Source organism: Schistocerca cancellata, chromosome 7, assembly GCF_023864275.1.
Source record: "Schistocerca cancellata isolate TAMUIC-IGC-003103 chromosome 7, iqSchCanc2.1, whole genome shotgun sequence".
NCBI classification, from domain to species: domain Eukaryota; kingdom Metazoa; phylum Arthropoda; class Insecta; order Orthoptera; family Acrididae; genus Schistocerca; species Schistocerca cancellata.
In genome coordinates, this window is record NC_064632.1 from 388,913,705 (window position 1) to 388,939,989 (window position 26,285).

A 26,285-nucleotide genomic window follows, 5' to 3' on the forward strand; every position below is an offset into this window, starting at 1 on the left:
CTTGCACAGGATAGAGCGGCATGGAGAGCTGCACCAACCAGTGTGAACTGAAGGCCACAAACACATCTCCACTGTTAAATTGCGTCCTGTCGAGCCTTGTAGTCCAGCGGTGAAGTGCGTTCTCGGAAACAGAGGTCACAGGATCGAATCCAGGTTGAACTACGGAAATTTTCAGTCTGTAATTAATCTATCCTCCACCCCTCCACGATGTGAGTAGTCTCCAGGATAGACACGTGGTTCGGATTGCATGTTAACTACAGGAACCATTTCGACAGTTAGGCAACTTCGGTAGGCTAGGCCCATGCATGTCCCATAAGTGTCGTCCAACTGAAAGACCTGTATTTTGTCATTAGGCCACAAGCAGTTATATCTAGCTGAGTCCGTCATCCCGAAGTATATCGCTGAAGGTAGGTGTATTGAAAGATAACTGAGCACAGTGGAGCAGAATTGTGTAGGCGGAGTCCAGCGAATTCACCTGCGCAGCTGCGGTGGCGCAAGAGTCACGTACACCTCCAGCTCCGTGGCGCTGTCACGATTAATATTTAACGAGCCCATCGCTAGCCGCTCCTCGGCTTGACCCAGTGGAGGCGAGTGTGGTGCTTCACAGCTTGCGACACCACTAACGGACCGCGCGTTTCACACTTCTCGCATGTCTTCAATGAATTCGAAAGTAAAGTTCTATGTACTGACTTGGCAGAAAATCCTAAGAAATTTTGGTCTTATGTCAAAGCGGTAGGTGGATCAAAACAAAATGTCCAGACACTCTGTGACCAAAATGGTACTGAAACAGAGGATGACAGACTAAAGGCCGAAATACTAAATGTCTTTTTCCAAAGTTGTTTCACAGAGGAAGATTGCACTGTAGTTCCTTCTCTAGATTGTCGCACAGATGACAAAATGGTAGATATCGAAATAGACGACAGAGGGATAGAGAAACAATTAAAATCGCTCAAAAGAGGAAAGGCCTCTGGACCTGATGGGATACCAGTTCAATTTTACACAGAGTACGCGAAGGAACTTGCCCCCCTTCTTGCAGCGGTGTACCGTAGGTCTCTAGAAGAGCGTAGCGTTCCAAAGGATTGGGAAATGGCACAGGTCATCCCCGTTTTCAAGAAGGGACGTCGAACAGATGTGCAGAACTATAGACCTATATCTCTAACGTCGATCAGTTGTAGAATTTTGGAACACGTATTGTGTTCGAGTATAATGACTTTTCTGGAGACTAGAAATCTACTCTGTAGGAATCAGCATGGATTTCGAAAAAGACGGTCATGTGAAACCCAGCTCGCGCTATTCGTCCACGAGACTCAGAGGGCCATAGACACGGGTTCACAGGTAGATGCCGTGTTTCTTGACTTCCGCAAGGCGTTCGATACAGTTCCCCACAGTCGTTTATTGAACAAAGTAAGAGCATATGGACTATCAGACCAATTGTGTGATTGGATTGAGGAGTTCCTAGATAACAGGACGCAGCATGTTATTCTCAATGGAGAGAAGTCTTCCGAAGTAAGAGTAATTTCAGGTGTGCCGCAGGGGAGTGTCATAGAACCGTTGCTATTCACAATATACATAAATGACCTGGTGGATGACATCGGAAGTTCACTGAGGCTTTTTGCAGATGATGCTGTGGTGTATCGAGAGGTTGTAACAATGGAAAATTGTACTGAAATGCAGGAGGATCTGCAGCGAATTGACGCATGGTGCAGGGAATGGCAACTGAATCTCAATGTAGACAAGTGTAATGTGCTGCGAATACACAGAAAGATAGATCCTTTATCATTTAGCTACAAAATAGCAGGTCAGCAACTGGAAGCAGTTAATACCATAAATTATCTGGGAGTACGCATTAGGAGTGATTTAAAATGGAATGATCATATAATGTTGATTGTCGGTAAAGCAGATGCCAGACTGAGATTCATTGGAAGAATCCTAAGGAAATGCAATCCGAAAACAAAGGAAGTAGGTTACAGTACGCTTGTTCGCCCACTGCTTGAATACCGCTCAGCAGTGTGGGATCCGTACCAGATAGGGTTGATACAAGACATAGAGAAGATCCAACGGAGAGCAGCGCGCTTCGTTACAGGATCATTTAGTAATCGCGAAAGCGTTACGGAGATGATAGATAAACTCCAGTGGAAGACTCTGCAGGAGAGACGCTCAGTAGCTCGGTACGGGCTTTTGTCAAAGTTTCGAGAACATACCTTCACCGAAGAGTCAAGCAGTATATTGCTCCCTCCTACGTATATCTCGCGAAGAGACCATGAGGATAAAATCAGAGAGATTAGAGCCCACACAGAGGCATACCGACAATCCTTCTTTCCACGAACAGTACGAGACTGGAATAGAAGGGAGAACCGATAGAGGTACTGAAAGTACCCTCCGCCACACACCGTCAGGTGGCTTGCGGAGTATGGATGTAGATGTAGATGTCTCATTATAAGATTAAACAGTGCAATTTTGTCAAATAAAGGCACTGTTGGAGACTGTGGCTGTTATATGAAATAAACTGTTGATGGTGTACAGTAACCAGCCACAAATTGGTTTTGGGTTACTTTATTCAAAAAGTATCGTTACCGGTTTTGAATTTTTCACAAATAATTAGACGGCTCTTTCATGTTTTCACCAAAACAAATAATACATGGGTTTCCAGTGAGTTGCCCTAGGATAAACAATAATTCACAGTTACAAATGTGTAATCAAAATGGTTGCGCTACAGACAGTGTTGGAATGCAACTGACGAAGTTTTCATCTGGTAAAATTGTTTTTCCAATTTTCTTGCAATGAAATACATTCTTTGCAAGGAAACTGAAAAACATTATGCACCAGATGGACATTGCACGTAAGCTGCATTCCAACACTGTCTGTAGCGCAACCATTTTGATTACACATTTGTAATTGTGAATTACTGCCTATCCTGGGCCAACTCACTGTTTTGATGTACGGAAAAACCTTCTGACGACGAATTTTGAAAAATTCGAAACTGGTAAGGGTACTTTTTAACTAAAGAAACCCAAAACCCAATTTGTGGCTGGTTAAATATTTATTTCGCATCTGTCGCAGCGTTAAAGCGTCACATTATAACCAGTAGCTAAAACGCACAGACTAAGTAGTCTTGTTTTATCCTTCAATTTTTATTTTACATTATCGGTTTCGAAACGCCTAGCGATTCACCATCGAATGGTACATATTTTTGCATGTTTGAAGCATTGTGAGGGTCGCATGGAATAATTAGTATCTGTTGGTTTGTTCTTGTTAGCAGTTAGCCTCGTGAAATATCTGCCTCCCAAAACAATTTTCGAAAGGACGACTGCCTTCTGCTTAAATATTTAAGGCATTCTGCACCAAGTTTGTCAGGATTACTGTTAATGTGTTTTGACCAAGTTTCTCGTGAAAACAGAAATGTAAATATAGGTAAAATTTCTGCTTTTCTGGTACAGAGGTAGAAAAAAACGCATCGTAATACGTGTCCGAACAAAATTGTCCCAATGTGTTTTCCGCGAAGGCAAAATTAAACATGATTATTTAACAGTTCTTACAGAGGAAATAAATATTACATTGGTGATTCTTTCCTCTTCATTTCAGCCTATTTCTTCCACGCACAGTTTAACCTGTATCATTTCACTGCCTAAAAGTTGTACCGTTGAAGGTAATTTACAATAAATTTCAGGATGAAAATATTCTCAGTTGTTACTTTCATATTTAACCAAGTCTTTTTCTTTCACATAAGCGACACATTTCCGATTTTAAAATAACTTTCTTCTAATAAGTTAGACCCATGTGCCTGTGCACGTAATCTCTCACTAACTTATCACGATTCCGAAACTTCTGTTCGCTTGGTGCTTTCTGACAACGCCTTTCATCTGTTCGCACATTCATCTATACACTAAAGATTCGCTTTGAGCTTTCCCAGAATGCGAATGATGTGTCAGCTGTTTTAAGCGCACTGTCAGTGCTGTCTTAATTGGGCAAGTAATTAATTCTTTCGTTCTGGGTATATACACTGAAACGCCAAAGAAACTGGTATACGCATGCGTATTCAAATACAGAGATATGCAAACAGGCAGAATACGACGCTGCGGTTGGCAACGCCTATATAAAACAACACATATCTGGCACAATTGCTGCTACAATGGTAGGTTATCAAGATTTAAGTGAATTTTAACGTGACAGAAGGGCAACCCTCCCGCAAACTGCTGTAGATTTCAATGCTGGGCCATAAAGTGTCAGCGTGCGAACCATTCAACGAAACACCATCAATATGGACTTTCTGAGCCGAAGGCTCACTCTTGTACCGTTTATGATTGACTGGAAACATGTTCCCTGGTCGGACGAGTCTCGTGACGTGTACGGGTATGGAGACAACCTCATGAATCTATGGACCCTGCATGTCACCAGGGGACTGTTCAAGCGGGTGGATGATCTGAATTGCTATGGAGCGTGTGCAGTTGGAGTGATATGGGACCACTGATACATCTAGATACGACTGACAGGTGGCACGTACAGTACGTAAGCATCCTATCTGATCACCTGCATCCATGTCCATTGTGCATTCTGACGGACTTTAGCAATTCCAGCAGGACAATGCGACACCCCACACGTCCAGAATCGCTAAAGAGTGGCTCCAGAAACTCTCTTCTGAGTTTAAACACTTCCGCTGGCCACCAAACCACCCAGACATGAACATTATTGAGCATATCTGGGATTCCTTGCAACGTGCTGTTCAGAAGAGATCTCCACCCCCTCGTACTCTTACGGATTTATGGGCGGCCTTGCAAGATTCATGGTGTCATTTCCCTCCAGCACTACTTCAGATATTAATCGAGTTCATGCCACGTCGTGTTGCGGCACTTCTGCGTTCTGGCGGGGGCCCTACACTATATTAGGTGCGTGTACCAGTTTCTTTGGTTCTTCAGTGTATAATTAGACACTTACCGAAGAGAATATATGTAAGTAAGAGTAAGGAAGAATTCATAAATCACTCCGTTTCTCTATAAGAAGTACAAAAACAGCACCTACTGAGTACTGCGTATATAACAATACCTGGCGATATATGAGATTCATCTCCTGTGCTCGCAAAGAATATTTCTTCCGTTATCCTTGGCCACCATTATATTTTACAGGAGACTATTACCTATTTTCTGTTGGTTCTCATCCGTTTCGCGCGACTTTGATTTTCACTTTTGAAATACTTGTTAGTGAATTAACAACAATAAATGTACAAAATGGAGCAGAGCCGCTGCGTGCGCCAGCCAACCCTCTAACTTCCTGCAGGTGCACACACCGTACAACGAACTGTTTCAGAAGCGATAGGTTCCCATGCCACCTGATAAAGCTGACAGCCGGTGGCGCCGGGCGGTAAACACACACTTCTTCAGCACGTCACATACCTACACACTGACAACCACGTCTTTAAACTGAGGCTCCGCCTCAGTGCTTGCCAAAATTGAAGTAGCTGTGGCCTCCTCAGTGCAATTAGAAGGCCGACTGAACTTTAAAATCTACACGACACATCTGCAACACCTGGCTACTCACGTCCATGGAAGGAAAATTGCAGAACTTTGTGGAAAAAAGCAAATGATTTAAATTTTCAGTGGACGAAGACGTGTGAAGGCGTACTTAGTAATAAGTCTGTACTGGATTCCATTAAAAAGCGTTTAAATACCTCCCTCCTCCTCCCCCCCCCCCCCAAGTTGCCGTCAACATCTATAACCTTATTATTTCCATTGACGACGCTGAGATATTTCCTGCTCTCTCCTGTTTGCATATTTAGATTAATCCCAGGAACTACTGTAGCCATTTTGATCCGGTTTTGACTACTTGACAGACTGACTGATGAGGAAAGTTCGTGTATATATTTTGTAAATATTTCATGGAAATTGGCTGGACCATGATGAACTGAAGTTCGCCGCCGCTGTGAAAATGATGGCATTGCCACCTAGCGGTACAGTCGATGGAACTCCAGGCAACAGAAAAGCTTGAGCAGAATCCGAGTCGGGCCTGGCAGTCTAGCAGTAAAGCGCGTGTCTGAAAACTGAAAGGGTACCAAATCCCAGTAGGACCAGGGATTTTTCACTGTCTTAACCTAGCATTCTACGAAAGCGAATGGTGGATCGGGTTCCATGTTAAAATGCACGTCTCATTTTCCCAGGTGTAATCTTGCGGTAAAGCGGGTTTCGTAGGAAAAGTCTCACGATCAAATCCCGGCTGGATCATAGATCTTTATGTTTTTAAACCTGGCAGTCATCTCTGAATGATGTGGTGATTAGCCAAAAATAATCGTGTTTCGGATTCCACGTTAACCTGTAGTCGTATTTTTCCCCATTGGATAACTGACTAGGCAGACGCATGTCACCTAGTGACGTCTAATTGAAAGACTTGCACCACGAAACTGAGCCGCACGAAATTACTATTGCCAGAACCTAAATGTATATTCTCCTTCTATACATTTTATAAATTTAAGTAACCGCCGCCCTTTTCTGCCTACATACGACGGCTAATCTCAGGAACTACTGTACGGATTTCGGCAAGGTTTTCACTAATATGGAGCCCTGCTGAAAAGTAACGCCTCCGAATTTCTTATTCTGCTCTCAACAACGGTTGACGTATTACACGTCATGCATATCACTCTGTCGACTTTCCCGCTTCGCTGACGCAAGTTGCAATCCCTGCCGTTAGAGGGCTCCGAATTGCAGCGTGTTAACATGGCGGTGTTACACATAACCATGTCGTTGCGTGTGAAACAGCGTGCTGTAACCGAGTTTCTAACCGCAGAAAACGTGCCTCAAATTGAAATCCATAGATGAATGGTAGCCGTGTACCGTGATTGTATCGACAGCAGTAAAGGGCGACAATGGGTTGTTTGTGCTCGTAACGAATGAAACGGTAATGCTAACCTCGACGTGGTGCTAAGAGCTCGCAGTGGACGACCGCGTACAGCAACCAATGAAGCTCGTCGGAATCGGGCTGATGAACACATCAGAAAAAAAAATCGTCGCTTAACACCGCTCACAGGTAACTCTAGCATATCACGTATCGCAGACCTGCGATACGGAACACTGTGTGCAACGTGGGTGCCTCGAATGCACACACTGCACATGAAACAGAGGAGACTGTACATGTTAACAATGTCTCTTGCGTTTTGAGCGTGACGGTGATTGATTCCTGAACAACATTAAGACAATTAACGAAAGATAAGTTCACCATTTTGACCCGAAAACAAGAGGATCAATGGAGTTCCGCCACGAAGGATCACCAACGCCACTAAAGTTCAAGAACCTGCTATCAGCAGGCAATGTTATGCTCAAGATGTTGCGGGAGGTTGTGGCTCCATAAATAAAATAAAACATTCTCCAGTGACGGCATCAACATGCTCTTCCTTTGTTGAGAGAAATTTGTTGGTGCCAGCTTGATTAAACTGAGAAATACCGTATGTACACATGAAAAATAAAGATGTACAACGTTAAAAAATGTTTTATTTAAAAGGGATTTAAGAGTTTTTACATAAAAATTGTGAGAAATTACCTTTCAGCATGCCCTCGTAAATACATTGATTCACGACGAGGATTTTTGTGTATAATTTATAAATATTTGGTGCAAACAGGCTGAACTAGGATGAATTACAGTCCCCTGCCGTGTTTTTCTGTCTGTAAGTGAAGGGCAATCTCAAGACGAGCGACCGCCCAGCGGACAATTGAATGGCCGCTAAGGCGCCTCGCCTTTGATGTACTGCACACATCGTTAGGTGGTTGCGGTCGGCCAGTCTCCGCTCATGCCTTTAGGCGCGGCAGTGCGCAAGCAAGTGGCAATATAAAATCACTGTAAGACAGGTAATTAATGTATTAATGTAAGTACGAGCCTAGTACGAGCCAAGCCTAGCAAGTCATTTATTTAATCTCCGAAAAGGATTAGTGCATATAACGAAAATACGTATACTACTGAGTGGCAGGATTAGATATAAAAGACCTACTTCATAGAGTATAAGAGGGATTTTGGTTCTGATTTTAGCCCAAGAGCTGTCAGCCATTTTCTCTCTATAGTGTGACAGTTGGAATAATAACGTAATGCTGAGATCGATGCTGTTTTATACATTTCTTCGGACCTCTTAAGAAAAAGTTACACGGGCCTTGGAAAGTCTACAAAATTCAAAAAATATTTCTTTTTTAAATTGTGACAATGTCCTCGGATCAGCGAGTCTTAAAAATCTATAATAAACTAGCTCTACCCGGCATGTACTGCAAAGACACGACAAGCGTGTAAACGAGTACGTCAGACGGTTTCCCGATGCGTGGACAAGCCACGTGCGAGAAGCATATATTTTCCAAATTTAGTCCCGACTCTTGTGATTGTCTCTGCGCCTTGTTGATAGTCACTGCAAATGCGAGTCGCACCGGAAATTGCACGCGTTTGAACTCCAATGGCACATCTGTTAGAAGCATTGGGAAATTTCCTGTTAATATTGTAGCTTCGATGATATTGCCCATCTTTTCACTGAAAGTCTGGTACCGTTGCAAAGCCTTGGTGGACGGATATTTCCGAGAAGAATGAGAGGCACGCCAATTTTAAATATCAACAGCGGCAGCACGCCCAGCAAATCAAGTGAATTTAAGAATTCTGTCTGATAATTTACAATAGTACTGTTTTCAGTATTATACTGAAGTCCCTTCACATATCCCTGAATACGCGGGCGAACTGCCACAAAAACAGGTGCTTAAAAACACACCCGTATTAGAATGCAACGTTGTGTCAAAATTTCAAATCAACTGGTCAAAAGCTTTCCGAGATTTGCTATTAAGAACAAACGAATAGAAACTATAAATGTTCGTAATGCAAATCTCAGAGTTTTTGACCGATTGATATGAAATTTTGACGCGACGTTGCATTCGAATATGGCCGTTGTTTTACAAGTTTTTTCCTTTAACGCGCTTGCGAAATGTTTTACGAATAGCTTTAGCAATAAAGTAGTAATAGAACAAAACCACACACCTGATGCGGCAGCTTCTCACGTAATGTTTATGACGTATCTCTGTGTGTCACATTCTGTTTTAGGCTATGGGCCTTCACGAGCGTACGAAAAACATCTCAACCAAGTTTCATCGCAGTCGGACGAATGGTTTCGGACGAACATACGAAACATTTATATTTATAGAGGTATTAGCTTTTTCACAGTCTGGATCACGTAGATTCTTTTGTTTATTCTGATCACTTTTGGTTCTTTTCGAAAACCATAATCAGCTCTTCAGTAAGATGATAAACAGAATTTTGCATATTTTGTACGTCAAAGCAGAACATACATTAAAATATGCCTAATAGTCTACACAAATACGGTTTTCAGCCACTGTGACGCTGTCCTGTTGAGAACAGAAGGGCAGTTCCTCACGGAAGTCTTATCTATAAACAATCTGGCTCATCACGTTTTCAGTTCAGCTGTTTCTACCCTCTACGAAACGAAGATATGCACTGTGTTTAGATGTTTGGCAGCCACAAGCGGAGAGGTATTTTATAACTTATCATTAACTTGTGGCTAAAATTAAATCATTTCACTTATTTTCTAACACCCCATGTTCATCCCACATATGCCATTCGGGAATTATAAGAATAAAATAAAGATGCATCAAAAGAGTGCCACACAAATGTTATCTTAGGCCAACGAAACACCACTTTGGCATTGTTTTCTTATTTTTGTTGTTGCTGGTTCTTAGAGGTTCCGGCAATTTTTCTGCTTTATTCTGGCTTAAACGGTCATTCTGTCTCCAATCTCCTCTTCAGTTCTTCTCGCGACGAATTTTATCTCTATTATTCATGTGTATAGTGAATAAAACACCACATGAATGCAAACACTGCGACACACACGAACCATGCATTACAACACAGGACATCCCCGCCACTCATGGTCTTTACTAATGTAGCTTTTAGCCAAGCAAAGCTTTTCCCGACGGTTGATTTCACAAACGAGCGACTTTTCCTCGCTACTTGTCCGTAATACGCTTCATTGTACAGCGTTCTTCCCTCCCTGTCTCAAGGGTTGACTTTCAGCCTTCCTCAAAAAGAATAGCTTTAATAAGCTCAGAACAGGAATTTTCCAGTTCCTTTAAGCACAACGGGTCTTCTTTACCGCCTAGTTTGCGTAGCAAGTCCATTGGTGACTGGAGTGTACTCTATATTAATTTTCGTATATCACCAACGCTAGAACGGGGTGCGACGAGCGAAATATTTGTGCAATTTTGCACTCACTTCAAGTGCCGCGCCGCTTTAGCGGGAAGGAATAAACATTTTAAATGCTTGTTTGCTGAACAAGAACTCGCTAGCGCCTTTGACGTCCGTAATTTTTAACTGAGAGGAAGTGCTGTCATCTTAACAGGGGAATTACAATCTGCAGTTTTACGTCAGGTATACTGCAAACCTGAAATTATACAGAGTGATTCAGGAGGAATGTTACATAATTTGTGAAGTTGTTCTACATGTGAAAAAACCGAAAATGTCCTTTTAACATGTGCCCGATTTTCGGTTGTTACGGAGCCGGGGTGTATTGAAGACTACACACATCCACGTCTGAATATGAAAACAGGTGTATTACTCACCGAAATGCCGTGTACGCGCTGTGATGGACAGAATAATGGTAGGACAGACAACTCATCCATCCACAAGAGGTGCGGGGGTGTCCCAAGAGATGGCAGCACTGTGACGTGCATCGATGCAACAGCTGCAAGCGTACTCACTGTGCAATCCTGGGTTGGACCAGTGAGCAGTCGTGAGGCAGTACATGCGTCGTGATCGAGTTTTGACTGATCAAGTCCATTTTGTTCATGAATCCCATGACGCAGTATACCTTCATACATGCAGAATACGCAGACATGGTGTTTGTGTATGGGTGTTGTAATGGCAGTGTCCGTACAGCTGTGATAGAATACCAAGAGGTTTCCCTGATCGACAAACTGTGTGGCCATGGTGTTTCCCAGGGTTTTTCAGATATTACAAGAATCCGGAACACTACCCAGAGTACATGTAACATCAGAACGCGAGGCTGTCCAGTCAGTTGAGGAAAGGGAAAACAACATTGTCATGGTACAACGGAGTTCCACCACCAGTACGCGGCACAATAACTGTCAGCTCGATATTCCAGAAACGCGACTATGCACACGTTACATTCCGAAAGCTTGTGCCCATTCCATTTGCAGTCTGTGCATCTACATCCAGGTGACTAATTAAGCAGGTAATTATTTCGTGAATGGCCGGCTGTACGCGAGGACGTCATGCAACACACTTTATAGATGTTATATTTACACGCAACGGTATCACAAACACCCATAAATCTCATGCATGGACGATGGAGAACCCACCTGAGACTAGGGAAACAAGATTACACATTAGGTTCTCAGTGAACGTCTGGTGTGGTATGATTGATAATCTGGTGATGAGGCCTGTGTTCCTGCCAAATCATGACCGTCGTAGCAACGCACATTTCCTTATAGACCTACTCGCATTTCTGGAAAACGCAACATTATAACAACTACGGCAAATTTACCTGCAGCGTGATGGATCACTAATTCAATGTCAGACAAGTATCCCAGTATCTGAAAGACATTTCCTCGACGGCAGATTGGACATGGCGGAACCATTAGTTGGCCTGTCAGATCACCCGACATAACTCCGTCAGACTTCTGTTTATGGGTTGGTTAAAGGGAGTGTGGACGCTACGAAGGGGGATACAAGTGAAGAACTTGTCGCTCAGATCACAGCCGCTGTTGTCCGCTTCAAAGTTCGCCAAGATGTTCGACGTGCAACACAAAACACATCTTCCAACGCGTTGAAAAATGCACTGAGATGGGAGGTCGGGAGACTTTTTGAACATCTCTTGTAGAGTGGATCGGTCTTCTACCCCACCATTATTCTGTCCACCGCAGCGCCTACACAGCATTTCGGTAATTAATATTCACACTTCATAATACTTTATGGACGTGTGTAATCTTCAACCAGCTCCTGTTCCGCAACGATCGAAAACCGGACAGGCGTTCGTAGAACTACTTCGGTTTATTTTACATGTAGAAGTGCATGATAAATTATGTGATATTCCTCCTGAACCATCTTGCATATCTGGAAACACATACACCATGACGTTATGTACTTCCAATATAGTGCATTTATTTTCCATTTTATTCAAAAGAAATTCAAAATGGTTCAAATGGCTCTAAGCATTATGGGGCTTCACATCTGATGTCATCAGTCCCTAGACTTAAAACTACTTACACCTAACTAACCTAAGGACATCACACACATCCATGCCCGAGGCAGGATTCGAACCTGCGACAGTAGTAGCCGCGTGGTTCCGGACTGAAGTGCCCAGAACCGCTCTGTCACAGCGGCCGGCCAAAAGAAATTCGACAGTGGCCGAATATTGAAGTGAGTGGTTGTGTGTTCATTAGTAACACGTACCAAACGTTAGACTGATTTCTTCCTACCTCTTCCACAAATTTATGCTTCTGTCGTGAAACAAGGCGCCGCAGCAAATTCCTAAGCCGATGCAGCTTGCCGAGATGTATGTTATTACATCGGAAGGTCGGTGTGCCACGTAAACAGTGAGGTGTGGAGACGGCGGCAGACGCGCCGCACAGTTCAATATTTGCTCAGCTGTTCACACACTAATAGCAAGCAGCAGGTAGCCGCATCTTAAAGGCCGTCATCAGAACGTGTATCTTGCCGCGTCTCTCTGAGGCAATCCCGCGCCTCATGCAAATGCAGCTAGAGAAGTGTAGACTGTACAGTATTATTCAAAATAGCAATGCAAATATTCCACACGCTAACAATCCTAGTCCTTGGTCGTTTATATTCCATAACTCAAAGTCCCAAGATCTACATAATACGAGAATTGGAATCTAAACAGTTATCTTTTTTCTACACACCGAAACTACTACGCTAAACAATTACTGATCCTTATCGCATCCACTGGTTGTTCTCCTGAAGACGAAGAAGAAGAAAATTGTGGTAAACATTCTCCATATAATGCGCATGGAGATATTCTCCTCCCCTGGGAAACAAAGTACACTAACGAACACAGCGTAACAACGAAATCTCTACGTTCATTTTTGCAAATATTACTAGAGAAAATTTACTAGCCGGCCGCTGTGACCGAGCGGCTCTAGGCGCTTCAGTCCGAGACCGCGGACTGCTACGGTTGTAGGTTGGAATTCTGCCTCGGGCATGGATGTGTGTGATGTCCTTCGGTTAGTTAGGTTTAAGTAGTTCCAAGTTCTAGGGACCTGATGACCTCAGATGTTAAGTCCCGTAGTTCTCAGAGCCATTTGAATCATTTTTAGAAAATTAATTACGTCATAACTTGAAAAATTTTGATTGCGTTATAAAATTGGAGACATCAACAGCAACAACCTCAATGCCTTTTACAAAACGAGAGATGACGCAAAGGTGGAAACAATGGACTCATTCGGAATGAACGGTGTTCAATGTGTCCGGCAATCCTGATCTACATTTTCGGCTTTTCTAATTAATCTGAGGAAAATATCAAAAATATTTCACGAATCTGCGTCCAATTGTGATGATCCAGCGACCACTGTAACGTTAACGCCGACGGCCGTTAAACTCTTTCCTTTTTACCTCCATAACTTGCAACGCCATCAGACGCAGTAGCCTTACAAACTCTGCAACTAATATTAACAAATACAGAACAAAATACGAACTAATATTTGTGATATATCGGTGGCCGGCCGCTGTGACCGAGCGGTTCTAGGCGCTTCAGTCCGGAACTGCGCGACCGCTACGGTCGCAGTTTCGAATCCTGTCTTGGGCATGGATGTGTGTGATGTCCTTAGGTTAGTTAGGTTTAAGTAGTTCTAAGTTCTAGGGGACCGATGACCTCAGAAATTAAGTCTCTTAGTGCTCAGAGCCATTTGACCCATTTTTGATATATCCGTACATTTTCTTACACTTCTCAGATGGACAACAGGAATACCTCAACATCCCATTGAGCTTTACTTTCTATCAGTTTCTGTTCTTTGATAATATTGATATTAGACTTGTCTACCACGTAGATAATATTATGCACGATGCCGCAGAGAAAATGTTACGACCTATACCAACGAGGATTGTAGTGAAATAGTTGGCGAGTGTAGTGCACCTTTCCTTTCTCCTTTCATGTATTTTAATTTAATTGAAAGCAATATTAAATATTGTCTAAGAATGTACTATAATATTTAGGAACCAGTTTTCTTTAACATGTAACAACGTTCCTAAAACCACTTTTAATCCTTTGCAAGACGTACCTCCAAACCCTTTGCTGAAGACCTACACGGTTACATTTACATCTGTAGTCCACAGGTGTGGCAGAGGGTACTTCAGGTACCACTATCTTTTCATCCCTTTCTTGTTCTATTCACGAATGGACCGCAGGAAGTATGACTGTCGTCGTGATCGCTCCACGAGATGTATGTGGTAGAAAATATGTTGCCTGACTTCATGGAACGTACGCACTCGAAAATTTCAACAGCAATCCTCTCCTCCATGCACACCGCCACTTCTACAGCGTCTCCCACTGAGTTTATTGTGTATTTCCGCAACGTTTTCTCGCAGAGTTAACGATCCCGTCGCGAAATGCGTCGCTTTTCGTTAGATCTTCTCCATCTATTACCATGCTTGGTAAGCAGTGGCGGCCGGTTACCACATGCTAATGTGCTACAGTACACACACCGAGTCAGAGATCGCACTAAAATTAGACCATCTCTTTTCAAATGCTTACTGGTATGAAAATAAAACGAACGTAAACATGTTTTGCAGCGCTCTCTCCTCGATAAATGGTGAGTAGTGTCGAGCGCTGAAATAGTCAGCCGCGCTACGATCAACTCAGAGGACACAGCTGTGTTTACGACTGTGCATGCTCTGATGTGGCGTCATCCCTTCCGGCACCGATGGTGCTTCGTTGTTCACAGCACCAGGTCGGGTTTTTTCTTTCAAAGTGCGTTTAAAGTACTGTTCAAGCGTAGAGCACGAGGAATTTTTGAGGACTCCTTGTAACGGCACCGTGTCTGAGAGGTATAGTGCATGGAATGGTAATTCGTTGACTGATTCTATTCCCACTGTTACCATTTTTTTATTCATTTTATTCCTCGCAATGTCAAACTATTCACTATAAAATTTAAATGTATTTAACACTTCTATTTATATACGTAAAACTAATGTATTCAATTTAGTTAGGATTACTACCCTTTTAAGTCAAAGGGGTACAGGTGACAGTAAAAGCTAGTATACGACGAAATTTAATATAAAAGTGCATGAAAGATAGTTGGATCTTGTGGTCTGTTGTTCGCAATGCTCTTCCTTGCTCTCCATGTTTGTTATTCGGAAACAGTGATGTGTGAGGTACAAAATGAGTGAAAGACCTAGGATATATACTGCATTAACAAAACATAGCGGAAACCATGAACATATAAACAAGAATCTGGATTTAAGCTTATTAGGTAACGTTAATGTCACAACAATATTAAGTCGCGCCTATCATGACACAGCGAAACAGAATCAATCTATTTTTGAAAAATTGTAGTACAAAGATAAAACTACGTACGAGCTGGCATGTTGGAAAGAGTCCCAGCCTGCTGAACCAAACTCAAGAATCGGTCCAACGAATGTTTTGTAAGCCACTTCTTTTATGGATTAATCACATTTGCACTAACATTCTCCCAATGAATGTCAGTTGGCATCTGATTTTCCACTGTGTTTTTGTCGTCATTCCACTTTAATTCACTCCACTTGGGTTATTCCCAGGTATTTTCTACGCAAGTTACTGTTGCCAATGACAGCGACAAATAGTGTAATGTAGGTACTCATGCGGAACATGTTACATACGTTTACGTTCTGAGTCAACTGCGAGTTCCTTTATCGATCGTCTATCCTCTGCAGGTCTTCCTGCATTTCGCTACAGTCTCCCGGTGTTGCAACCATCCCACAGACGGCACTACTGTCCACGAATCACGGAGTCTCCAACGTTATCCATTAAATCATTAATATAACGTGCTGATAGTAGCAGCCTTGTAACATTCCTTTTTGGTACTCCCGAAATTATATTTATCGATTCTTTCCCGTTACGAACGACTTGTTGAGTTTCGTCTGCAAGGAAGACCTGTATCCAGTCACGAGCCTGGTCCGATACTTGTTAAGTGCGTATTTCATTCACTAAATGACAGTGCGGAACTGTCTCTAATGCGTTCCGAAGGTCAAGGTGAACTACATCAGCCAGAGCGCCTCCGTCTACGGTGCTATGGATCTCACGGATGAACAGGGCACATGATACTTCTACAGACCCTATGCTAAACGTACTTACAGACCCTACGCTAAAGGTTCTTCTATACGAATCGTTAAAAAGAATAGGTCCAAAGCGCTTACTAAATATGCTTCTACCTTGTTTTCAATTTTCCAATTGGCTCCAATGTGGTGCTTTTCCGAGCTCCACACCTCCAACGGCGTCGTTGCGGGTACGTGAAGAGTTTGATCAATCATCGGTCCCACAGCTTTAAGTAGCGCATCAGATGCCGCGAATATGAAGGCCATCCGACGGCGTGAAGGTGGCAGGGCGACGCGGCAAGGACCGGGCTGACGCATCACGCAGTCACGGCCTCCCGTGGCCGCCCGTCCACCGCGCGCGCACAACATGGCCACAGCGCTGCGACAGCGTTTCTCGACAGCCGGCAGCGAACAAGGATTGCCTCGATCAATAGCGACACATATTGCCGATGCACAGGACGGACAATACAACTGTGAGCCTGTGTACGAGCGTAGTGCTGCGTTGTGCTCCGGAGATAAGGAGGTCAAGTCGTGTACAGAAGACGGGAAACGATCGACAGGAAATACAATAAAAGATTTCTATACATCTGTACTCAAGCAACCTACTGTGAAATGCGTGGGAGAGTGTGCTTCCCCTTATATCACTTATTACGGTTCCTTCCCGTTCCATTAACGTATAGAGCACCGTAAGGATGATTGGGCTGATTCTTCCAATCCAGAAGTACCTTCTGCATGCAAAAAAGCAGAGAACTACATTCCTACTTAATTGCATTTTTTAAAACTTTATAAATGTGCCTTCACGGGATAGTCCGTGCCAATCTTCAAGCGTCTGACAGAAACTACGTGATTACCCCATGTGTGAAACGAACTTTCAACCATTCGTGCTGTCCTCACACGTTCAAAAACCATTGTCATTAGTATTTGCATAGGTTCCACAAAATCGAGCAACATTTCAAGGTAGGTCACGGGGGTCTAAAACTCCTTTGCAGACTGATTGCATTTTTTTAGTATCCTACCACGAATCAAAGTTTGCCACCTGCTGTACCTACGACATGAGCCTATCTGGTCATTCTATTTCACATACTTACAAAATCTTACACCCAAGTACCTGTATGAGCTGACTCACTCCATCTCTGACTCTCTGATATTGCAGTCATACGATACCATACTACATTCTTTCTCGTTTTGCGATGTGCGCAATTTTATATTTCTGATCATTTGAATGAATCCTTCGACCACCTTCAAATATTAATATTTTACTACATATTTGTGTTGCTTCCATTAGACAGCACTTCCTTGCAAATAACTGCCCATCACCGTGAAGTCTGAGGTTACTGTTAATACTATTTAAAGGTCATTAATTTACAGCACGAACACTAAGGGGCCCAATACACTACCCTGGGGCACGCCAGAAGTTACTTATACATCTCTGGATGTCGCCTAAAATATGCTGCGCTCTCCCTACCAAAAAGGCCTGAATCCAGTCACAAATTTCGCTTGATGCCAATGAACATTATTTTCGATAATAAGCATAATAAGCCTAGGTATCATATTGAGTCAAATACTTACCGGAAGCCAAGAAAAAATGCAGCTACCTGCTAGTCTTGACCCATGGCTTCCGCGATACGCGAGAAAAGCGCAGGAGGCGCTTCGCATTGCCAATGTTTTCTGAACCTACTTTTTTTAATGCGAGGCTTTTAAGACAGCAGACAGACGGTACTCACTGATTTTATAAAGGCTTTCGGTTGTGCCGGCCTTTCTGTAATTTTGTATAACCATGAGGTTATAAAACTAGGAAAGCTTCCCAATTTTTAATTTTTATGTAGCACTACGAACTACAGCTTTGCGTCAAAAGTAAACAATAGAAAAAACTGAATAACTGAATGTAGCTCCATAAAGTGACAGAACTTAGAAGTAACAGTGTAAACATACCTATCTGAAGTGCGGAATATAGACAATTTTAGCCACCTGCAGACCATAATTTGGCAACTTGCTAAGAAATCTATAGTTTATATCTGATTTTGTTACTTCCTACTTTTGATACTCTTTGAAGGTACCGAGATCAGGCTTCGGCGCCCTGTCGACGACGAGGTATTTTAGAAGTTCGTGCCTGAGTAAGAACGCGGAAAAGAACGGCAATGTCCTTCTGAAAGAAAGCATCCTGGGATTAAGGAAATCACAGAACACACAAAAATTTGGATGGCATGATGGGGTTTGAGCCGTCGTCCTCACGAATGTGAGCCCCCTGTCTTGATCATGTCTTCCTCGGTTTTTTCACTTCGATACCATTTCATTAATTTCCTTAATGACTGCTCTGTACGGTGTGAACTATTCCGCATGGCTTTCTTCTATTAGGTTAGCAGCAGACATGAAAAGTGTTGGCGATAAACCACATACTTTCAAATGTTAAGTTCAAAGGCCTCCTTGATTTATTTTGCAAATCAGTTCGTGGTGGTAGCTGGGCGTTTCACAGTAAGGTGTAATTTTTAAATATGGTCGTAAATCTCTTGCGCTTTTTTAAAAAAAAAATTCTGCGAATCTTGGCTGCAGGGAATGGATCTGTCGACTGACTAGTTTTGGCCCAGACAGTCCCATGGAAGATGACAAGATACAAATGTAACAGCAAAAATATGATTTTGCAGTTTGTGTTATTGTCATCCCAGAAAAGGAATATCAAAATTAAGGCAGTTTCTGAGCATGCTCCACATCCAGAAGTTGCAACTTTTACCATTGCTCTTTCACGTAGACAACTCGTTTTGCCGGGTACAAAAAGCTGTGTGTTTACTAACATTTGTCTACTGTTAAGGAAGAGAGATTCGCATCCGTCAAATGGAATTTAAAATTATATCAACATTATAGCCTGGAAAGGACGGCTGCATCTCAGCATCAAACTCGCTATCGAGTTGTCCATTTAATCAACTTAAAATACAGTTTAATCTCGCATACATTTATTAAAACTTCATTCAGTAACAATTTCACACAATACAACACAGTATATACACTTTACACATACACAACATTTTAATCTTTGGCTGCGACAACGTCCTCAACGAAGGACGATGCCCAGAAATAAATTTCTAAGATTCCAATAGCCCGGTTCAGACCAAGGTTTTCATAGGGTTTCCCTCGGTTGTAAGGCAAATACGCCTCTCTCCTTTATTACGAATTGGGATTCCCATCTGATCCACTATCACATTGTCCGATAATCGGCTGAACAAATCTGCGACTCTTTAATGGGGCGGATCTCTAAGAACCCGCTTCACTCCACTGACCCGAGAAAAAATTCTGGCAATGAACAGTAGTCATTGAGGCTGTTAGAACTCTTTGTAGTGTGTGTGTGTGTGTGTGTGTGTGTGTGTGTGTGTGTGTGTGTGAGCGCGCGCACATTTGTATTTCTGTCAATTTTTCTACTAGTTTTATGTTAGTCACTACCATATACACTGTTAGTCACTAAGTACTGCAGACATCCTAAATCCTCGCAAATAGTGAAATGTTTCATTAATCCCTCTAAGCTCTAAAGTCATCCTAATTCATCACAAATATTTAACAACTTTACGATTTTATAGCGCCATATTTCTAATGGACCATGGTTTGATCTCTGCAAAGCCAGGTTCCAGAAGACCGTAACGATGCATAGGCAGTACACTCAAGTGTCCGGCATTCAGAATATACAAGCACACAATTCTTTCTTCCTCAGCTGAATAGAAAGGTTAAACAGAAATAAATATTTAAGAATTCTGTGACTTCAAAGCGTTTTGTAGTGATAAATTGTTTAAAGGAAATTGATGTCATTCTCACTTTATTAAATGCTTAATTTGCTCCAAACTGTTCTGGTCCAAGTGTTGCAAAACCGAGTCGCTCCTACGTGAACTGGACAGCCTAGACGTTCCTGTTCAGATTCGTATTAGAAGAAAAATTTCGCCTTCAACGAAAACTACATCCCTTACCGCTGGAACTGTCCCACGTCTCAGACTCGCCAGGCACGAAGACAGTTCTATTAATAGGGCACTGGAGGCACCTCCCCGATCTGGCGCCCTTTTGAGCGTACAAGGCAGACTCCAGCACACGCTGAAACTGATGTTTCTTGGCGCGAAATATGATTACAAGAGTGCAAACTGTTACAGCAAGAGATCTGATAAACAGAAAACCTAGAGCAGATTTTATAGGCTCCCCAACAAAAATCATCCGTCTCCGTATATGAATCTTTGTAAAAATGGACGAGACTAGCGTGATCCGTATCACTTATGAAATTTGTATCAACTGGTTACTTTTGCAGGGAAAAACAGTCATTTCTACGACGGAATACATAAACCAAGTACTATCACAATCAAGCCATCCCGATGACATTCTTATAGTCTTGAGGACTTATGCACTACAGCGTTATGTACGAGAAATCGAAACTGTTCATTTGTTCTATAAGAATTCCTCGCAATAGAGTGTGCTAGAGCGGGTAAAACTGTAGGGACGACATTGGCTGGAAAACAATTGATAAATGAGTACGTAGGTTGTAAATGCCACTCCGAGATGAAAAGGTTCGCACAAGGCAAATTTGCAGCGGGTCGCATCAAACCAGTGTGAAGACTGATGACTCAAAAACAGAAATCTCCGACAAACATTTTGTTGAGTTTATGTGAATACATCGTATATCAGCATTGAATATCAGACAAAGGAGGCGGCGTGGGGAGGGGGAGAAAGGAGGGAGAACTCTCATCGTTTTTAAGTGGTTGCATGCGAATGGATAAGAAGTTACGGGGTACAGGTGACAAGTTTCATCGCTGTTCGGGGTCCATGTTAAACTCTTTGACCTTCTCCCATCATAATACGGTGGGTGAGCCAATTCAAAGATCGATGGAAGGCGCACGTATCGTAATAGAACTGCGATAATCAAACCAATCTTCGGGTTCAGAAGGGCCTTACCTTTTAGCTTGCGACAGGGAATGGTGAACTGTTCTCTCCTACCAGCAGCAGCAGCAGCAGCAGAGTATTCTTGGATTAAACCACGTTTAGACAATGTTTCCGCTTGAAAACAAATTGCGGCAAAATCCGAGAAAGTGGTTATGCCACATCTAACGATTTTCTCTTGAGCTTCATAACAATTATTGGCTAAAAATCTTATCTTACACGAAATAAATTACGTGAAATCTCAAGGTATACACGTGTCATCCTTGGGTATTGTACACTGACTCAGTCGAATCTCTGACTGCGTCTGATGTACGTACGTACTTGATAATTTTGTGAGCAGTTCGCAAATCTGTAAGGTGGCGCAAGCATTGAGAACAGGGCACAAAGGCGCTTCGTCACTCCCATCAAACTTCACATTAGTGCCACGTTCTGCGGCGTTCAGACTGCCATTCTGTGTTTGGTAAGAATGACGAGAGGCATTCCGCGAAATGGCGCCTTGCCCGCATAACTTGCGCAGGCGTTTCTTGCGAAGCGCAGCACACTATACCGCAACTCAGCCAGCCACGCTATTCCCCAGATACAGTCTCTTGTCTTTCTCCCTTACGACAGTAAGTAAAATGGCTTAAGAGTTTAACTGGTGCTGAGCTCATTAATACGAGGGCGTGCAGAAAATTAATGCCATCCAATTTTTTGATCCGATAAATCTTTTAAATAAATCAAAAGGTTTTTACATTCTACATCTTTATTCTCCGTGCCTACGTATTCATTTCACAATTTCTACTGACAAGAGACCAGTTTGTTGATACCATCGCTGTGGAATGTTTGGCCATTGATCTCTGCTTGCACTTGTTCATTACTATTAACGCGAAGTCCTCGAAGGTGTTCTTGAAGTTTTGGAAAGTGATGACAATCTGATGGGGTCAAGTCTGGACTGAATGGAAGATGATCGATGACAATAAAACACAAAGCGTCGGATTGTTGCAGTTGTCGCAGCGCTTTGTGTGTAGTCTGGCATTATCATGCTTAAGGAGAAGATGCTCCAAGAATGGACGAACTCTTCGATTACAGCACGCTGTTTCACACGCGCCGACATATTTACGTTACATGCCACCATGTTACACGGTACAATTCGGAGCCCTCTAGCGGCAGGATAAGATGTAGAATGTTAACAACGGTCGTTTTATCTAAAAAGCTTTGTTTTCACATAAGAAATTAGGAGGCAATATTTTTGAGCACGCGTTCTTATCTTATATTTTGTCGTACACGTTGTTTAAGAGTTTATAGTTACTGGGGTTTCACGAAAGCTTCCTGTGCACTCCATTGCTCATATCTCATTGCCATTTCTTGCCCGATTGTGAGCGAGGTAAATGCCACCCTCAAACAATTTGCGAGAGAAACTAAAGCTATTGGATAGTTCTCCTGCTGTCCCCTTTCACTAAGGTGGTTCTGTGAGTGTAGTATGACTTACATTAGGAGCACAACAAATGTTCTGCACATATGCATCCAGTCGTGTTGAATGAAATTCAACAAAGTGTCTTTTTTTGAAGACTTTTCATCACAGCGCCTCACTATGAAGTAAAATATTAAAGTTGTAAAGCATTGTACTTCAGCAATTCAAGAAAGAATAACCTCACTGTGCCGAGGGAGTTAAACCTGTAAACCAGACGAATGGCTACCACAGGAAAGAAGAGTTTAACGTTCTGTCGACGACGACGTCCTTACAGAAGACGTGTTTCCTATTAACTGCAGAATGCCATCGATTTGAGAAGGAACTAACACACGTAATTACTACATGGATTGTAGCTGCACGTGGAATCTTAATGGCTACCCAACATATTCCCACAAAGAATGGCCAGAAGCGAAAGTCTTTATCAGTTGCCACGGAAATTCCGAGCAACCGGGGATTGATGCCCGGACCTTTTATTTTCTAGGCCGCATTTTACATACAGAAACTTGAAAGGAGAATGTGACACTGACAGAAGAAGGTGCCACTATTATAGCTCAAATGCCTATTTTCTAGATTTTACGAATTAACGTAAGTAATAATGGTGTTTATCCAATGTCAAATGGAAAGTGGTTACAGACAGGGGTCATGCGTTTCCACTGAGGCTACGAAGGACAGTACAAGCTTGCCATCTCTGTATGTTGTGAACACCATGCGAAACTTATGTTGCTGTTGTGGCAAAAAGTAATACAGACACAAACCCCTCACTAACAGATTATTCGCACTCAAGGCATCTCTATTCCGTAACAGTCTATTGCTCGAATGTTATCCACCAAAAACTAACGAATCGGAATAGAAAAATTTCTGCTTAAAGTGTGCATAACCTGCGTATTCACATAACCTATTTCCTTCTCCTACAGTTTCGTCATTTCATTATAACCTGGAGCCAGTACGCCATTCCCTTTTGTACCGCTACCAGAGAGAAAACTCGAGCCACTTTCAGAACTAGAGAGTAGACGGATATGTTTATTTTCGACTGCTAATGACATGTTTGTTTAATCGAATGTGCGTACTCAAACGAATTCAACGCCTTGAAGAGACTACACGCAGTAATGAAACGTTATGTAAACATCGTTGGCAATGTTAATTAGCAGCAATATTTTACTCCGTGCAAACGTTTGTCCTGACAATTGAAAATGATGTTACAGGCCTTAGCCCCCTACGGCTCACAAATATCTTCGGTGGAGTTTCGCATGGATTTACCCGAGTTCGTGACTCATTATGTATGCCTGGTTTCAACAGTGGCAAAAGAATCTTTCAAAACAATTTGCGCACCATCTTGCCTTCAAATGGTGTACGTGATTTTACACCTCTCTAATCTCTACAATTCTGGGATCATCAGAAGTAAGGCAGAGTGAAAGGATGACTTGTACAGAAACCAGACCAGGGTTACATGAGTCTAAGGATATGAAACGGAGTGACTGAGAAGCGAGTGTTATTCAGTCCATACATCGAGCAAGCAGTACAAACACGCATAAATTTGGAAAACGGAATTTTAGTTCAAGGAAGAGAAATAAGAACTTTACTATTTGCTAATGACATTGTGATTCCTCAGAAAAGGCAAAGCACTTTGAAGATCAATTGAACGGAACGGATAGTGGCATAAAAAAAGAAGTTATACGATGAATACAAATGAAGAGCGTAATGGAAACAAGCGTAATGGAGTGTGCTGACGAACTCTTAAAATAGTAAACGGATTTTGCTTTTTGGCCAGTAAAATAACTGATGACAGCACGGGTGAAGTGAATATAAAATGTAAACTAGCAACAGCAAGAAAAGCATTCCTGAACAAGAATTTTGTTAACACCCAATATAAATTAGATGTTATGAAGTATTTCCTAAAACTATTTGTGCGATATGTAAGTTTGCACACGACTGAAATGTGGACAATAAACACTTCGAACAAGAAGAAACCAGATGGTTTTAAAGTCCGGAGTTAGAAGAATGCAGACAATTCGACAGGTTGATTGAGTAATTAATGAAGCACAGAATGGATGTGGGCAGGCAAGGGCGTTATGCCACAGCTTGTAAGTTTGAAAGGACACATTCTGACGCATCAAAAAATAAATAATTTGGCAATGAGCTATAGCGTGAGATTGAAACCTGTAGAGGGAGTCGAAAAACTTGACTACAGCAAGCACAAGTAGGTAGCCGCAGTTATGAGACGATAGGCTTGCACAGGATGTGCTGGCCTCGATAGCTAAAAGAAGTGCATGACAGATATAGTGGCAAGAACCCGAAAGACAATGGAAGAGACATCACCCTTGAACAGGCCAAAAGGAACTGGGGATTAAACATCATCCAACAGAAAACAAAATAAATGACTGCCGGAAAGGCATGCAAGGAGAACGTGCTGGCCTCAATAACAGAGGGAAACTAATAGCAGCCAACAGAGGCTATTTTGCTCTAACTAGACTTATCAAGGGTCCTGACCCGCACCACCACGTTACTCATCCATAAAACACTTATAATACCAGTACTCACATACGTCTCCGATTGGACCCTAAGAGCAAAAGACATCAAAATGCTGGAGGCATTCAACAGGAACATTCCTCGAAGAATCGTGGGACCGCTTAGTGAAAAGAGGAATATGTAGGAGAAGACAAAATCATTATTTGTGTATTTATAAAGACTCATCTATCAGAAGAACAGTTAAATCATTTAGATTGAGATATGTTGGCCATGTAGCACGGACGAGTGATGCGGAAGTATCCAAAAAGATATTACAACGAAATCCAAGAGGGCAGAGGGTGTGGTCGGCCGATAATAGAAGGGAGGATAGAATCATTACGAATTTCCAGAAAATGGGTTATAGAAACTGCGTGTGTGAAGCAATCAGATAAAATCGCACTCACTTTTACCCAGGCTCACAAATGATCACGTGCGCCATCGCACTAGCTCAAATAACGGAAGATACCATTAAAATTGTTCAGATGTTCTAAAACTTAAGTAAAACTAGAGTGAGACGCTACAACAAAGTAAGACGCTAAAATAGATGAACAGGATTATGGGGCTGCCTATCACTTAAAAAAACAAATATGAGACATCCACACTGATAACACGTTACAAACGTTGTACTAAAATATCAGGGAACAAACTGGCCAATTCACGGAAGTTCCAATGTCGTATCACATTCGTTAGATTGTCAGCAAAACAGGAGGCAAATGAGTTACAACTCTTTGGTTTGAAAATAAAAGTCTAGTAAAATGAGACACACTGCGAACTGTATGCCACAAGCACCACACAGGATTTTCCCGCCGGAGCAAGAAGCCATGGGTCTTTGGGTTACGGCCTGTGCAAAGAAGAGTAAACGAGGGCCTCATCCCGCCTGCGTGGCTGGAAGGAGGTACGCCACGGCTGCGTAGTGGACCTTACTAGGAGCAGCTTTTTGTCTGTCACTTACAGTCATTCTTCGTCCCATTGACGCATGACTCTGTACCTCAACACCGAAGGCGATAGCAAGAGGGACACGTCTCCTTTGCTGCTACATCCTCCCTTTCGTTCTCCTTTAATACTCACGTACCCTAGCAAACCAACAGAAAGACGCCTCCTTCCGAAGCTTTTCTAGTTGGAGGACGGAGTCGTGGATGCTCTGGAC

The 26,285-nt window shown here is 42.5% G+C and overlaps 1 protein-coding gene across 2 annotated transcripts in view; it reads right to left on the minus strand.

Annotated features, from left to right (window-relative positions):
- Nucleotides 1-26,285, minus strand: part of LOC126091925 (glycerol-3-phosphate acyltransferase 3) — a 225,082-nt gene that overhangs the window by 139,909 nt on the left and 58,888 nt on the right. The window lies entirely within an intron of this gene.